A 13895-nucleotide genomic window follows, 5' to 3' on the forward strand; every position below is an offset into this window, starting at 1 on the left:
ACTTCAAACCCAAGGCAGACGTTCAAGTGGCCCAAGAGTGAATTGTCCCTATTCCTGAACCTTCCACTGTTCACATCACTGTCAAAGAAAATTTCACCGATCTGCAACGATTCTTTGCACATTTTGGGTATATCATTCCCCCTCTCCCTGAACACCTCACCAAGACTCTAAAAGCCATTGCCGTTTCACAGAAACATTTTTACACGCTGGAGCATAAGACGTTAGAAATAGGGGCAGACATATTAGATATAGAGACCCCACAGTGGTGGGACCTGTTCACTAATATAGAAGTCCCTTCTTGGATTAGGATAGCCTCCCAAATCCTTGTAGTGTGTCAGGTTTTTATTGTGCTTTATTTACTGTTTGTACATTGTAAGAGGGACAAGCGTGTCCAGAAGTATGAGAACAGAGGAGAATGGAGAGAGCATTATGTGCGGGTAGAAGAGGAGACACCCGTTTAGTTTTTGCTGCTATGTATAAAGTTAAGGTTTCCCTCCCTCCTCTATTTTTGATAGTATTCATGGATGATTTTGTGTGTATTTTTCTTTCTTTATGGTATTTTTATTGAAGTTTTATTATATGTGTTGCTATTAATAAAAGAGAATATGTTTGAACCAGGTGGTGTAGGGGTATTAGGCCCCCCTCCATGCCTGGAAATGTGTGCGTCAGATTTTAATTCCAATGTATTGCCATCTATAGATGCTTAATGTACACTGCGGGTTTTCTGAAATGGGAAATGCATGTGTCGTGGGGTCGTAGATAGGTAAATACAGGGGATGGTTTGATTATGGAGAGTCAGAAAATTTTACTCACCCAGAATTATGATACTTCAAGCAAGTTATAGTATCATCAGGGGGGACTGTAAGATTTGCAAAATTGAACATTGTCCTATAAGGGTCTATTGGCAGAAGAGGCCTTAATTTTTAAAGACTGTTTTAAAAGAAGCCCAGAAAAAGGGGCATACAAAATGGCCACCAGACCCCGTGACCAGCTTTTGGGACACTTTAAAATGGTTCCTGCAGTCCCCAGACAGCCTTTGTGGATTCAGCCCACAGTAAGTTCTGGAAGGCCGTTTCGGAGAAAACGAAACCAGACAGAACCACATACATATGGATTGGATGCAGATCCAGTCAGATCAGCCTGTAGATAAAGGCCATCTAGATGTTTACCCAGACAAAGGAAAACAGTTTCTTATTCACAGGGGTACATCAAGAACCGTTTAAGACATCAGAAGGATGTTAAAAACAATACAAGGTCATTCCAGACCAGAGATGGCCGTTACCGGCCATCCCAAAGTAATTTAAACATAATAACGGCCCCGCTGTGCTACAAGCCCGCTAAAAGTTGAACAAAGACTAACCTTGATTTGGCGGGAGATAAGGGCCTCCACGGAAAAGTATAACTGGAGTCCCAGGGTAGCCATCGGTAGCTTTTAGCTTTTGCAGCTTTTTCAGCCTGGAGCCTGTAGCTGGTAGCTTTTGCGCTAGCTTGCTCTTTCGAGAGCCGTGGAGGAATGTCGATCTGGAGACCAGCCAAAAAGGTGATTCGAGTCTGCGTCCCGCCCCGGGGTAACCATTGGGAGATCATCGACATACCCCGGGCCGTTGATGAGACGAAGGACAGCAGCCCTTCAGAAGAAATCTATCTGAAAATGGTAAACCAGCTGGGCTCTGCGAAGAAACCTATTTGACCATGATCAAATAGGTGGTCTCCGCCCACGCCGCCATCCAGGCCCGCCAGCATCCGGCCTGTCCACGACCTTCACCTCGAGGAAGAAGAGAGAGAGTCGCAGTCCGCAGCGTTGACCATTTGGAGACAGGATGCCTGAAACGATCAAAACGCAGACCTTTTTCAAAACTCAATACTTTCCAACTGGATTGGTGAGCATGTTTCTGGCCCCTCACAATCTGATCTAGATAGGCTTAGGGGGTGGGCATTTAAGGGGTAATTTTAACAATGAGTTGTTGTCCCTCAATGTTCCGTGTGTTTCCCCATTTCGTGATGACTTTTGTAAAGTATAATATGCCTGTATATATCTTAGCCAGTACTGTATTATGATTTGTTTTTCCCTCCCATGTACCTTATTGGCTTGCAGTTTGATTTGTTCCTTTATGCAATAAAGTTTCATTTCGTTTTCATTAAACCTGGTCTATAGAGTTTTCTCTGCATTGTCGTTCCTGCCCCAAAGTCCAGTGTATAGAATCTAAGGGGGAGTGGGTCGAACCACTCAAAAGCTTACTGTGCAAGAGAGAGAGAGAGAGACCTCTGCGATCTCTAAAAACCCCTTACAAGTCAGAACTGGAAGGTGGGGTAGCGATTCAAAACCGCTGTTTAAATTGGTCAGAGTGCAGGCAAAGCTGCCTGACCAGGCAAATTACCGTAAACCACTGAAGAGATGCCCCCCTACAAATTGGCGACCGTGGCAGGATAGGAGGCATTTTTTGATTTGATAGGTCATCTGGATCTGGAGAAAGCATCAGCTCTTGCCTTTCTTGCTTTTAGTCTGTGGGTAGCCCTGCAGATGTTAGCGGTAGCGTGTAGGCTGACCTATCATGGTATAGGTGGCTGGGCTAAGAAGGGTGCGATGAGGGTGCAGGAGGAGGTTAAAGAAGCCAAGAATCGGGAGTCCCAGCTTGGAAAATGCCAGGCGGAGGTAGAACGCCTCATAAGAGAGGTGAAAGAGGCCAGAGCTAGTGGAATGAGGGTGTGGGAAGAGAATACACGCCTCACACTAGAGGTCACGAAATGCCAGGTATTTATAGAGCGCCTTGTGCAGGAAGTCACAGAGGCCAGGGACAGTGAGATGAGGCTACAGGAGGAAATTGCACACCTCACCCAAGAAGCTAGCGAGGCAAAAGCCATGCGAGGCACGAGATAGAGTTCTTAAAGTGCTAGATTTACAGTTCAAAGAAGAACGAGATGAGACTGCAGGAAGAGAATGCCCGCCTCACCTCAGAAGTAACAGAGCAGGAGGAGATGGTTAGGGAGATAAAGGCAGCTTATAAGCTGGCCTGCGACCAAAGGTTTAGTGGAGCAGATCATACTTCATGTAACAGAAAGATAGAGAGTTTGGGTATGGAGTTAAGGAGGACTAAGCTGCTTAAGCAGGGGAACAGGGAAAGAGAGTTCTGGGAGCCCTGAAGAGCAGGTCCAGTAGCAGGAATCCGGGACAAGGGAGGCACACAGGGGATAGTTTTGGACCCAGACCAAAGGCAGGTCCAAGTCCAAAATTCCCCATTTAAAGCCACACGGGTAAGAGAACATGGGGGAGAAATTCAGTGGGCTGCGCCATCAGTTAGCGCCTAAAGAGGTCACTCAGTGGCTTTAGCGCCACTGGCCACGCCTCCCACGATATTTAGCTGGGGCACTAATGGCGGTGTTAGCCTGTTGCACTGCGCCGCCACCGATGACGTCATTGGTGTGCGCAGCACCCCGCTACTGCCCCAATTGCGATATTTGGCAGCGACCGCCTCTGTAGCGCCGCTCGATAATTGCATCCGGTTCATGGGGCCTACCTGTGGTGGCAGTGGTGCAAATTAAGGTGGAGGTGCGGGGCAGCCGTTTTTCTCGGCGGCCGCCTGACAGCACCTCCATCCCCGGCCTCCTGTTCTTCCCCCGCGGCATTGCCGGCTGTTTTCCGAGAGCCCGGCACTTCTCCTCGGTGCCAGGCTCTTTTGCTGACACTCGTGATCGCTCATCGCGCTGGTGCAGGCCCCTCCCCCTTAAGAATGGGAGGAAGGCCTGCAGTACCTCAGCCACCGTGCCGCAGCGTGTGGCACTGTGGCACGTTGCGCTGCGATATTCAGTTTCAGTGCCCTAAGAGGGACGCGGAGCACCTCGAGCCTCACCCCGTGTACCTCTTGGGGCGCGCAATCTGAATTTCCGGCGATCGCTGCTGCTCCGATCGCAGCGTAAAATCTGGCGCCTAGGCGAGCTTGGCGCCCCGTTTGTGGCTCCACCCAATTTCTCCCCCCATGCGTTTGCTGCCCAAACAAGCTGAAGTTCACAGCCTGTAAAGTCAGGCATTGTGGCTTGTTGCCAGGGAAAAGTTGTCCAGCCCACAAATTGGGACACTTCCCCGCCCCAGTGGGACCCCAGTTTTGCCCAAAGTTCAAATTTGAAAAAGTTAGGTGGCTCAGAAACAGAGCAACAGCAGCCTGGGATTAGAAATCAGCAGGCTGCTGCCCATCCATTCAGAGAAACTGCTCACGCAAGTGCGGTTCCCCAGCCCGTACCCCCAGCGGCTCTTCCTCAGTTTTCCCGCGCAGGCGCAGCCGCGCGGCTGAGCAAAAAGGTCCCCAGCATCAGGCTCACGCAGGCGCGGTTCCCCAGCCCGTACACCCAGCAGATCTTCTTCAGTTTCCCCGCGCAGGTGCAGTCGCGCGCCTGAGGGGAGAGTTTTGCCAACAGGAGGTTCGCGCAGGCTCAGCCGCGCGCCTGAGAGGAGAGGTTTCTCAACACCGGGTTCGCGCAGGCGCAGTCACGGACTCGGAAATCCGAGCGGCTCTTGCTCACTGCGAGGCCGAGCGCACAGGCACAGTCGGCCGTTTAAAGGTCCCCACTTCCCGATCTCCACGCGCAGGCGCAGTAGCCTGCTTGGAAGACCCAGCGGTTCTTCCTACCCTTTTCAGTGAAATTGTTAGCGCAGGCGCAGTTGCCTGCGGGACCCCAGTGGCTCTTTTTCAGTGTTCCCACGCAGGCGCAATAGACTGTTTGAAGCCAGAGGCTTCACAGCCTCTGCCGCGGGACTCCGAGGAGGAGGTTTGTGCAGGCGCAGTCACCTGCTTGAATACAGAGGCTTCACAGCCTCTGCCAAGGGACACAGGGGAGGAGATTCGCACAGGTGCAGTCACCTGTTTAAAGGGACCAGCTTCCCAGCCCGCTTCTAGAGTGGTCCCGCCCCATGATGTGGGACCCTAGGGAGGCAGGAAGAGCAATTCCTCTTGCAGGTGAGCTGGTAACAGGTTTTGGACATGGGAGGAAAATTTCCAGCCACCAGCAGCGGGTGGTGAGGGAATACCTGCCCACAGTACAGGAGTGGGTGGGGAAAAGGAGGCAAACCTGGAGTACTGGCATGCTGCCAGGTATATTATACAGTCCGGGATGTTTGCATCAGGGGGAGAAGGTTCCCAGCCAGCTAGGGCTGTGACCCAGGCTCAGGGTCTGCCAGCCAACGTTTCTCCCACAGAGACGCCCCTCAGAAAGTCTCAGTGGATCCGCAAGCCCAAGAAAAGATGGTCACCAGAGTACCAGCCACAGAGAGCCAACTCCCGAACCGGGGAGAAGTCAAAGGACAGAGGTCCCCAACCAGCAGCCATAAGCTGTGAGGGACTTTGGCAGGAGGCAGTCCAGTTTGAGGGACCTGACCACGCCTCCACCTAAGGCAGCAGGTCAGTGAGACCTGGCTGCATGTCCTGTTAAGTTTTGCAGGAGAGTGGAAGTAGAAGCAGCCCTGTTCGCCCAGCCTGAGCTGGGCATCGAAGGAAGATATGGATACAGAATGTTGGGGATCACCTCGCCACTGGACAAATCCAGAGGGAAACCCCGCAGCAACATTCGGGAGAAAACCGGACAGGGTCCAGAGGAACTTGCCTACTCCTCCTATGCGGAAGAGATGGCCCCAGCTGGGTGGGGCATGGCCCCCAACCCAGCACTATCCTGACCGAAGTTCACTTGCGGAAGACCTCGCTGTTGAGGAGTCATGATGGGGAAGCACGGGCGCCTTGCTAGATAAGGATGCATTCCCCGGGAGTGGGTGGTGATGGCCCAGAAAAGATTGTAAAGGGGAGGGGGAGACCCAAGTGTCACGTGGGTGCATTCTGGGAAGGGAGGAACTCACCCGGGGGCCCACGGGCAAAGTTAGGGTGTAAGTGTGGCTAGGGAGGATGAGTGGGTGGCCGGATCTGGGATCCAAGTTGGAGTGTGGGGCCAGGGCTAACCGCCACACAGGCACCTATCATATTCTGCAGCCAGTCGAGGGAAGATGGGAGGGGGAGGGACTGGGAGTCGCGATCCCATACTCCCCGGTCTCGGTCTGTGCCAAGGTAATTTTATATATGAGGGGTACCCTACCTCCTCAAAGGGACAAGGTAACGGCTCGGGGCTGGCAGAGCAGGCTGGTCTGTAAATCCATTCTGCATGTTTTAAAAGTCCAAGACCATTCAAGGGCGGTGGAAGGAACATTTACTGCCCGAGTGGGAGGAGCAATACCCACTCGAATTTCATGACCCATCATTGGCACGTGATGGTCGGGGTTTGTTTAAGCATGTTGTTAAAGTTTTTTTGTATTTTGTGTTACAGCCCCAAGTTGAGCAGAGGCGTAGGATCCTCTCCGTGCTTGGGGTCACTTTGATTAAATTGTATGACTAAGATTGCAACATTTTGTAATAAGTTATAATGTATCAAGTGATTGTAAATTTTGATTGCATTGTATAATGTAGCAAGTGATGCAGGGGTATGAGACCCCTTATTGTAAAATGATGTATCTGTAAGATGCCTACCGTACCACGTTTTTTCTCGAATTTGAGAGGAATAGACGGGACGGGGATCAGTGGTAGGTAGCTGTTAGGTAAATACAGGGGATGGTTGTTTGTCGGGGGGTCAGAAAATGTTGCTCACTCCTTCGAGTGGATACTTCAATCAAGTTGGGAGTATCAAAAGGCAGGAATGTAGGGGTTCACAAAATTCCCCTATTTCCCCTGAAGATCGGGAAATATTGGTCCACATCGTGGACGAAGAATTACGTGATTTGAATTGTGTCTGGGTTGGACAATGTTTTAAAACGTGCCCAGAACCGCAAAAGGCTGCGTTGCAGCATGTGGACAACACCGGAATCGAGGAGCTCGTGGAAAAATTTGCACACTTTAAGGCAGTACATTTTAATAAAATTATTCCCTGGAGTTTGGTAATTTCAAAGAGGTTTGAAAATGGCCGTCAGGAAAAAGCATGGCCAAAAGAAAAAGCAGCTCGCAGCTCGTGGATGTCTGTGTAAGTGGAAGGATACAGTGGCAGTCGGACCTGCCAATCAAAGGGAGTTTTCCCTTCTCAGAAGTTGTTTATTGACTTAAGGGATTACAACCAGTCGGGACCAGCGGGAGCAGCGAGGAGGAGCTCGGGAGAAAACCCGGCGACCAGCGAGGCCCGAGACCAGTCGGGAGCAGTGTGGTGAGACCGGTATAAAAACCGGAGAGAGGCGAGGCCCGAGACCAGTCGGGACCAGCGGGAGCAGCGAGGAGGAGCTCGGGAGAAAACCCGGCGACCAGCGAGGCCCGAGACCAGTCGGGAGCAGTGTGGTGAGACCGGTATAAAAACCGGAGAGAGGCGAGGCCCGAGACCAGTCGGGACCAGCGGGAGCAGCGAGGAGGAGCTCGGGAGAAAAGCCGGCGACCAGCGAGGCCCGAGACCAGTCGGGAGCAGTGTGGTGAGACCGGTATAAAAACCGGAGAGAGGCGAGGCCCGAGACCAGTCGGGACCAGCGGGAGCAGCGAGGAGGAGCTCGGGAGAAAACCCGGCGACCAGCGAGGCCCGAGACCAGTCGGGAGCAGTGTGGTGAGACCGGTATAAAAACCAGAGAGAGGTGAGGCCCGAGACCAGTCGGGACCAGCGGGAGCAGCGAGGAGGAGCTCGGGAGAAAACCCGGCGACCAGCGAGGCCCGAGACCAGTCGGGAGCAGTGTGGTGAGACCGGTATAAAAACCGGAGAGAGGCGAGGCCCGAGACCAGTCGGGACCAGTGGGAGCAGCGAGGAGGAGCTCGGGAGAAAACCCGGCGACCAGCGAGGCCCGAGACCAGTCGGGAGCAGTGTGGTGAGACCGGTATAAAAACCGGAGAGAGGCGAGGCATACCAACTCAGCAGCGGGGAGAGAGGTAAAAAGTAATCAGTGTGTGACGTCACCAGGGAGCAGGTAGGTGATTGGTTGGTGAGTATTTCTCTTTTTTCAATACAAGCTTGAATTCTGTGGTGTTAAATTTCTGTGGTGTAGTGGGGATAGTTGGTAAATAAAGCGCCCTAGAGCATACCTGTAACTGGGGTATTGAATAAATTTTTAAAGAAATTAAAGGGGTAAGTCATGGCAGGAGAGTTCAGACCCGTGCTCTGCTCCTCCTGCTCTATGTGGGAAGTCAGGGATGCTGCCAGTGTCCCTGATGACCATGTGTGCAGGAAATGCATCCAGCTGCAGCTACTTGTAGACCGCATTGCGGCGCTCGAGCTGCGGGTGGATGAATTTTGGAGCATGCGCGATGCTGAAAGGCTCGTGGATAACACGTTTAGTGAGTTGTGCACGCCTCAGGGTAGGGCAGCACAGGGGGTGACCATCAGGCGGAGCAACAAAGGCAGGCAGGTAGTGCAGGGAACCCCTCCGGACATCCCCCTTTCAAACAAGTATACCGCTTTGGATACTGTTGAGGGGGATGACTCACCAGGGGAAGGCAGCAGCGGCCAACTTCCTGGCACTGGGGGTGCTCCTGCTGCCCAGGAAGGGGGGAAAAAGAGTGGGAGAGCAATAGTGGTAGGGGATTCTATAGTAAGGGGAACAGATAGGCGTTTCTGTGGCCGTAGACGTGAATCCAGGATGGTTTGTTGCCTCCCTGGTGCCAGGGTCAAGGATGTCACTGAGCGGCTGCAGGGCATTCTGGAGGGGGAGGGAGAACAGCCAGTGGTCGTGGTCCACATTGGTACCAACGACATAGGTAAAAAGAGGGATGAGGTCCTGCAGCAAGAATTTAGGGAGCTAGGTGAAGGATTAAGGAGCAGGACCTCAAAGGTTGTAATCTCTGGATTACTCCCGGTGCCACGTGCTAGTAAGTATAGGAATAGGAAGATAGAACAGATGAATGCGTGGCTAAAGGGATGGTGCAAGGGGGAGGGCTTTAGTTTCCTGGATCACTGGGTCTGCTTCTGGGAAAGGTGGGACTTGTACAAGTCGGACGGTTTACACCTGAACCAGGGGGGAACCAATATCCTTGCGGGGAGGTTTGCTAGCACTGCTGGGGAGGGTTTAAACTAACTTGGCAGGGGGTTGGGGTACAGAGTGGAGCTATAGTAGGGGAGATTTACGGCCAAATACAGAGGGAAAAACAAGTCAGCTGGGAAGGCAGAGCAAATATGTGAAGGCAAAAGAGAATATGGCAGGGCTGGAAGGCATTTATTTTAATGCAAGGAGTCTTGCAAATAAGGTGGATGAACTGAAGTTGTTGTTGAACACATGGGAGTACGATATTGTTGCTATCACGGAGACATCGTTGAGGGAGGGTCAGGACTGGCAGCTCAATATTCCGGGGTATAGAATCTTCAGGCGAGACAGAGGGGGGTGTAAAAGGGGAGGGGGTGTTGCAATATTAATTAAGGAGTCAATTACTGCTGTAAGGAGGGATGATATATTAGCGGGTTCCCCTAATGAGGCCATATGGGTAGAACTTAAAAACAAAAAGGGGGCAAGCACTTTGCTGGGAGTGTACTATAGGCCCCCAAACAGTCAGGGGGAGATAGAGGAACAGATATGTAGGCAAATCTCCGAGAAGTGCGAAAATAATAGGGTAATAATAGTGGGGGATTTCAACTTCCCCAATATAAATTGGGACAGTCAGAGTGTGAAAGGCTTAGAGGGTGCAGAATTCTTAAAGTGCATCCAGGAGAGCTTTTTGAGCCAACATGTAGAAAGTCCTACAAGAGAGGGGGCGGTACTGGACCTAATTCTGGGGAATGTAGCCGGGCAAGTGGTGGAAGTGTCAGTAGGAGAGCATTTTGGCGACAGTGACCATAATTCGGTGAGATTTAAGGTGGTCATGGAAAAAGACAAAGACGGCCCAGAAATAAGGGTTCTAAATTGGGGGAAGGCCGATTTTAATGTGATAAGGCAGGATCTGGCCAAAGTGGACTGGGAGCAGCTGCTTATAGGAAAATCCACATCAAAACAGTGGGAGACTTTCAGAAGGGAAATAGAGAGAGTACAACGCCAACATGTTCCTGTAAAGGTCAAGGGTGGGACCAACAAGCAAAGGGAACCTTGGATGACAAGGGATATACAAAAATGCATTAGAAATAAGAGGGGGGCTTTTGGCAGTTACAAAAGACTAAAGACAGAAGAAGCCCTAGAGGAGTATAAAAAGTGCAGGGGCATACTTAAAAAAGAAATTAGGAGGGCGAGGAGGGGCCATGAAATAACACTGGCGAGCAAAATAAAGGAAAATCCTAAGATGTTTTATAAGTATATTAAGGGCAAGAGGATAACCAGGGAAAGGGTAGGGCCCATTTGGGACTAAAGTGGCAATCTGTGTGTAGAGCCAGAGGATGTAGGCGGGGTTTTAAATGAATTTTTTGCATCTGTGTTCACTATGGAGAAAGACGATGCAGACATAGAAATCGGGCAAGGGGACTGTGACATACTTGAACATATTAGCATCGAGAGGGAGGAGGTGCTAGCGGTTTTAGCGGGCCAAAAAGTGGATAAATCCCCAGGCCCGGACGAGATGTATCCCAGGCTGCTGTGGGAGGCAAGGGAGGAGATTGCAGGGGCTCTGACACTAATTTTCAGAACCTCTCTGGCCACAGGGGATGTACCAGAGGACTGGAGAACAGCTAACGTAGTACCATTATTCAAGAAGGGTAGCAGGGATAAACCAGGGAATTACAGGCCAGTGAGTCTAACATCTGTGGTGGGGAAATTATTGGAAAAAATTCTGAGGGACAAAATTAATCTCCACTTGGAGAGGCAAGGATTAATCGGGGATAGTCAGCATGGCTTTGTTAAGGGTAAATCATGTCTAACAAATCTGATCGAATTTTTCGAGGGGGTGACTAGTGGGGTGGATGAGGGAAATGCTGTGGATGTGGTGTACATGGACTTCAGTAAAGCTTTTGACAAAGTCCCGCATAGGAGACTGGTCAAGAAGGTAAGAGCCCATGGGATCCAGGGTGCCTTGGCGCGTTGGATCCTAAACTGGCTGAGTGGCAGGAGGCAGAGGGTGATGGTCGAAGGTTGCTTTTGTGACTGGAAGCCTGTGTCCAGTGGGGTACCTCAGGGATCGGTGCTGGGTCCCTTATTGTTTGTGATCTACATAAATGATTTGGATGAAAATGTAAAAGGTATGATCAGTAAGTTCGCAGATGACACGAAAATTGGTGGGGTGGTAAATTGCGAGGAGGAAAGCCTCCGGCTACAGGACGATATAAACGGGTTGGTCAGATGGGCGGAAAAGTGGCAAATGGAATTTAACCCTGAAAAGTGCGAGGTGATGCATTTTGGACGGACAAATAAGGCAAGGGAATACACAATGAGTGGTAGGACCCTAGGAAGTACAGAGGGTCAGAGGGACCTTGGTGTACATGTACATAGATCCCTGAAGGCAGCGGAGCAGGTAGATAAGGTGGTTAAAAAGGCATATGGGATACTTGCCTTCATTAGCCGAGGCATAGAATATAAGAGCAGGGAGGTTATGATGGAACTGTACAAAACGCTGGTGAGGCCACAGCTGGAGTACTGTGTGCAGTTCTGGTCGCCTCACTATAGGAAGGATGTGATTGCTTTGGAGAGGGTGCAGAGAAGATTCACCAGGATGTTACCTGGGATGGAGCGCCTCAGCTATGAAGAGAGGCTGGACAGGCTGGAGTTGTTTTCCTTGGAGCAGAGAAGGCTGAGGGGGGACCTGATTGAGGTGTACAAAATAATGAGGGGCATAGATAGGGTAGATAAAGAGGAACTTTTCCCCTTAGTGGGGGGGTCAATAACAAGGGGGCATAGATTCAGGGTAAGGGGCAGGAGATTTAGAGGGGATTTGAGGAGGAACTTTTTTACCCAGAGGGTGGTTGGAATGTGGAACTCAATGCCTGAAAGGGTGGTGGAGGCAGGAACCCTCACAACATTCAAGAAGCATTTGGATGAGCACTTGAAATGCCATTGCATACAAGGCTATGGACCAAATGCTGGAAAATGGGATTAGACTGGACAGGGATGGATGGGTGGCGCAGACACGATGGGCCGAAGGGCCTCTTTCTGTGCTGTAAAACTCTATGACTCTATGACTCTATGAACCGCTTGAGACTAAACCGCAGAACAATCGGCTTCTGTTTACACAGTAGTTATAACCCATTCAAACCCCCTACACACACAATGAGGCACATTGAAACTGTGGAAAGGACTTTTGATATGCAACAGTTTAGGAATGACTGGGGTTTGAATCACCCAATTCTGAACAATAGGGCAGTTGGATTCCCTTTTGTTTTAGCCCAGGTCAACTCCGGATGTGGGTGGGTACACTTCGGCCCCAGAGTGCAGGCACATTAAACCACTCCAACCACTTTGAATCAGCCAATCACAGTCCTTCTCTTGTATATTGGAACTTTTGGGCGCGAGTTTTGCACACAGACTTTTTCAGTGCCAAACAGGAGTTGGCAGGATATAAAAGCTAGCTCCTGAGAAGCTATCTCTCTCTTACTTCGCTGGACCACAGGTGAGCAGGTTTACTGACTCCTCAGCAAGGCAACCTAGTAAGGAGTTAGGGGGTGGTGATTTAGTGGAAATTGCTAAGATTATTTAATCAAGATTGTAGTCACTTATCCCTCGTTTTTGCTGTCTGCCTTCCCCCATTTAAGCAATTTTACTGTAATTACTGTGTTTGTGTGGTATAGTTTAAAATTTGATTGCAGTTTCTTTAGTTTAATAAAGTTTGACTTTCTCACACCCAGACCAGTTGTCCGTTTTAGTATATCATTAATTATAAGTCCTTCAGTCAGGACTGGAAGGTGGGGTAGCGATTCGAAACCGCTGTTTAAATTGGTCAGAGTGCAGGCAAAGCTGCCTGACCAGGCAAATTACCATAAACCACAGAAGAGATGCCCCCCTACACAAGTTATTAAACTCCTGTCTTTTCAAGGTCTGTGACTTCATGGCTTTTACTGTGTTCCATTCAGCTATACTCTACTGTGATAAAAATGTCAAGTTGATGAGTGTTTCTCCCATCAGTCTTTTCGCTAAGCTGGTTCTGATTGGTTACTTTGCTTTGTGAGCTAATTCTAATGATAAATAAGTGTGTGTATAAGTGTTAACAAGCAAATTAGCAACTGCATGATATATATATATGAAGAAAATAAGTGTTAATAGACAAATTAATAAGTAAATTGCCTATAATCTTGCAAAGGCTTTTCTGGAAAAACTTTCCTGAAATTCTATGCTAATATAATTTCTCTTTTTAATCTCAATTTCTATACATTCCCGTGCATCCTCCATAAAGTGTGCACTTTTACATTTTTAAAGGATGTTATTTTTGTTTAGCTCTATCTTATGTAAACTGCATCTATTTTACACTGCAGCCTTTAGACACAACCTTGAAACTCCCTCCAAAAGCAAAACCTTATCTTATGCTAAGCAGAAGTGAGCATCTTTCAGTGCCTCAGAGAGCTAATTAATCATTGGTATCATGGTGGACAGAGGTTATTCTAAAGCAATGTCAAGTCCAGCAATTCAATGTCATTGACCTCCATCACAACCAAATGCTCTTTGTATCTTTAAAAATGGACAAACCTAGAGTGCAAAGTGGGAAAGTGGTACATGTATAAAAATTATTTTTCTCTCACTACCACATAACTCAAAGTACAAGTCTTAGGGGGAGAAATTCAGTATCGCCCCATCCGGGGCGCAATTATTGGCCGGGCGCAAAGTTTAGCACCAGGCGCTAATTATTGCTTCCATCTGCAAACTTGGCTTCTATCGCCCCTGGAGGTAATTGGAGCACTAAATCAGGCGCTACACACCTCTCTTACGGAGTTAACACCAAGGAGCGAGGCACTACCTCAGAGCGCTGGCGAAGTTCATGTGATGTCAGTCAGCGATGGAACACAGACACACTGGCGCCAGCCAATTCTTAAAGGGGCGGGTCAATCTTGCTCTCCATCCACAC

The sequence above is a fragment of the Somniosus microcephalus genome, chromosome 7, assembly GCF_052327205.1.
Source record: "Somniosus microcephalus isolate GS21.2 chromosome 7, FLI_Smic_1.0, whole genome shotgun sequence".
NCBI classification, from domain to species: domain Eukaryota; kingdom Metazoa; phylum Chordata; class Chondrichthyes; order Squaliformes; family Somniosidae; genus Somniosus; species Somniosus microcephalus.